Raw genomic sequence first — 4,176 nt, 5'->3', positions numbered from 1 at the left:
CTTCTGACTCTGCCTTCTGAGTGCTGGGATTAAAGGGGTGTACCACCATGCCTGGCTGCATTGCACATTATTAACCTCTGAGCCATCTCTTCAGCCCCTAAAAAGTTTAATAAAGCGAACCCAGAAGATGGACCAGTTAATGAAATGCTTGCAGTAAAAGCATGAGGACATGAATTTGGTCCCCAAGAACCAGGGGAAAAAGCTAGATGTGGCCCACATGTCTGTCTTTCTGGTGCTAAAGACATGGAGACATGAGGCGCAGTGAGAGACCTCAACGTTATAAGGTGATTGAGGAAGATATCGTACATTAATCTCCGCTTTCCACATCCACGTTCATATGTGTGTATACCCCACACATGCACGTTGAAGATATGGTGATGATAATGTTGCTCTGCTATTCATTTTTTTTCTTTCTCTTAAATGAATGCTCAGACTGCTCACTTATTTCAAATGCTTTCAAGATTGGTTTTTGCAGAGGGATAAATGGATAATGCTTTAGGGTGTGTTGGTCATGTGAATTTTCACTGTAACAAGTAATTAACAATAACAACTGAAAGGAAGCTCATAGTTGGATAGATCTCACCTCTTGGAAAGATGACTCTATTTTCTTTCTCGGCCTCTGCGAAACAGAGGAACAACATTCTTTACCATATGGCATCCAGCAAAGCGGCACACAGAGACAGGAAGGGGGCAAGAACACAAAGTACCTTCCTAGGATATGCCTTCAGGGACTTGTTTCCTCCCAAGTTCATCACTTGGCTGGGAAGCTCCAGACCATGAATCTTTAGAAAACATTTTTCTTAAACATTCAAACTAGAACACGGGGGGGGAACTTTTTAAAAAATGTGGTGGACATGGTATAGAGCAGTCTTAGTCTAGGTACTCAGAAACTGAGGTACTGAGATGAAGGATTGTTTGTTTCAGGGCTAGTCTGGGCAACATAATAAGACCCCATCTTAAACAAGCAAACAAAATCAAAAGCAAGGATAAAGAGAAGTGATGTTAGGGGCTGGAGAGATGGCTCAGTAGTTAAAAGCATTGGCTGCTCTTTGAAAGGACCCGGGTTCAATTTCCAGTACCCACATGAAAATGCACAACGGGTTGTAACTACAATTCCAGGGGACCTGACACTCTTACACAGACATACATTTGGGCAGAATACCAATGTATTCAGAAAATAAGAAAAATAAATAAATCATTTTAAAAAAAAGAGTATGTTAGAGGACTAGTTCATTTTATTTATTTGTTTGTTTGTTTCTTTGGTTGGTTGATTGGTTGTCCTGGACCAGGGTGGCCTTGAACTCACAGAAATCTGCCTGCCTCTGCCTACTCGAGTGCTCATATTAAAGGCATGAGCCACTGTACCCTGCTATAGTTGTTTTTTTTTTCAATTACAGAAAATGAGGATCTTAACTATAGTATAATTTCTGCCCTATGTGTACTTAAAATATGCTAATACACTCTGGAGCATTTGTAGGGAGCTAAACATCCTGCTTCTGGAATGTTGCTGTTGTTTTATTAGTAGTATCAGGATATCAGTTGCAGTGTCATGCTCGATCTGTAAATGACCATTGGTTTGTTTTGTTTTGTTTGTCTGCATTTGGTCTGTGTAAATCCAGTGTTTTGGGAAGAGGGCCACTGTATTCAACCAGGTCAGTTACTGTAATATGGGAGCAGAGGAGCCAGTGGAATAAAGAATTTTTCCTCCAAAAAAAAAAAAAAAAAGGGAGAGAGAGAGAGAGAGAGAGAGGAGAGAGAGGGAGGGAGAGAGAGAGAGAGCCTGTTCTTATCGTGAAGATAAAATGAATGTATTTGGTTACTGAAATAGCCAAGTGAGCGCTATTCTTATAAGTGTGACTATTCCGTCCCTTTTGAAGAGGCAGCTTCAAAAAGGTGTTTTTAATGAACATGCAAACGAGCAAAAGCCTACTACCTTGGCAGGCATTAGTAGTGTAGATGGCAAAGAAATTAGGTTGAAGGCATGGAAGAATGGCCATGCCTAATACACACAAAGGCCAGTGGAACCTTGGGTTAGTCCCTACTTACACAAGAATCAGGGCTGAGTGCAAGATTATGCAGCAGGCTTGAATGTTTTTTTAACTTTTATTTTATTTTTATTAACTACAGTTTATTCACTTTGTCTTCCAGCTGTAACCCCCTCTCCCATCCACTCACAATCCTGCCCTCCCTCCTTCTTCTTCTCCTATGCCCCTTCCCCAGTCCACTGATAGGGAAGGTCCTCCTCTCCTTCCACCCTAGTCAATCAGGTCTCATCAGGACTGGCTTCATTGTCTTCCTCTGTGGAGGTGATCAAAGAGCCATCCCATGAATTCATGTCAGAGACAGTCCCTGATCCTATTACTGGGGTACCCTCTTAGACACTGAGCTGCCATGGGCTATATCTGTGCAGGGGTTCCAGGTTATCTCCATGCATGTTTTTTTTTTTTTGTTTGTTTGTTTGTTTTTTTTTTGTTTCCCCAATATTGTGCAAATGGTATTTGTGACTGGTTTTTTTTAATTCAGGTACATTCCAAGACTGTAATAGGGCAAGTTAGTTCATTACACAAATGTTGAAATGAAGAATATTAGGCTGGATGATGTACACTAGGCTATTTAAGAAAGGCTAACTTATTAAAAACTACAATGAACCCATATAAATCATTTTATGTATAAACACCACATAAATTTGAGAATATAACATTGAACCAAGATTTTGAAAAAAATTTACTTTTGAATAAAATGATTACAGTGTATATTGTTCTCTTTGGTAAACATCCATAGTTAGCTTTTGTGACCTTGAAGGAAAGAAAGCAAAAACAAAACAAAACAAAACAAAAAAACAAAAACAACCCCCCCCCCCAAACCAGCCAGAACAATAAAGACAAACAAACAAATAAACCAATCCAACTAACTAACCTCAAACAGACAAACAAGAAGCAAAAGAAAAGAAAAGAGAGATAATTTTAAGATTAGTAGAGGATTTTTAAATCTTTTGGCAGCTTCTGTGTTTCTCACCATATGAGTATACATTGAATATGCATCTCTTTCTCATTTATATGTTTGTGAAGTTAAAAAGATAACAAATAGGCTGGTGATGTGTGTTTGACAATGTTTGGTGACTTAATGCCAAGTAGAGGAGGTTTTGCTTTTTTTTTTAAAGCCTTGCTCCTGGATGAGGGGGGAACAAAATTCAAGTCTAAGTGGATCAAAGACCTCAACATAAAAACAGAAACATTAAATCTATTAGAAGATAAAGTGGAGGAAGAGCCTTGAACTCACTGGCACAGGAGACAATTTCCTGAACAGAACACCAACAACACAGGCTCTAAGATCAACAATCAATAAATGGGACCTCATGAAACTGAAAAGCTTCTGTAAAGCAAAGGACACTGTCATCAGAACAAAACGACAGCCTACAGGCTGGGAAAGGATCTTCACCAACCCTGTATCTGACAGAGGGCTAATATCCAGAATATATAAAGAACTCAAGAAATTAGACACCAACAAACCAAATAATACAATTAAAAATGGAGTACAGAGCTAAGCAGAGAATTCTCAACAGAGGAACATAGAATGGCACAGAAATATTTAACGAAATGCTCAATCTCCTTAGTCATCAGAAAAACGCAAATGAAAACAACTCTGAGATTCCATCTTTCATGTGTCAGAATGGCTAAGATCAAAAACTCAAGTGACAACACATGCTGGAGAGGATGTGGAGAAAGGGGAACCCTTTTCCATTGCTGGTGTGAGTACAAACTTGTACAACCATTTTGGAAATCAACCTGGCACTTTCTCAGAAAATTGGGAATAGCACTACCTCAAGTTCCAGCTCTCCCACTCCTGGGCATATACACAAAAGATGCCCCACCATTCAATAAGGACATTTGTTCAACTATGTTCAGATCAGCTTTATTTGTAATAGCCAGAACCTGGAAACAAACTAGGTGTCCCTAAACGAAAGAATGTATACAGAAATTTTGGTACATCTACATAATGGAATACTACTCAGCTATTAAAAACAAGGCGATCATGAAATTTGCAGGCAAATGGATGGAACTAGAAGAGATCATCCTGAGTGAGGTAACTCAGAAACAGAAAGACAGGATGGTATACATTCACTAATAAACGGATATCAGCCATATAATATAGGAGAGCCATCTACCTACCTAAAGA

This window comes from Psammomys obesus, unplaced genomic scaffold (assembly GCF_907164565.1).
Source record: "Psammomys obesus unplaced genomic scaffold, mPsaObe1.curated_primary_1811, whole genome shotgun sequence".
NCBI classification, from domain to species: Eukaryota; Metazoa; Chordata; class Mammalia; order Rodentia; family Muridae; genus Psammomys; species Psammomys obesus.
The sequence above is the reverse complement of the archived record's forward strand: the minus strand, read 5'-3'. Positions refer to the sequence as shown.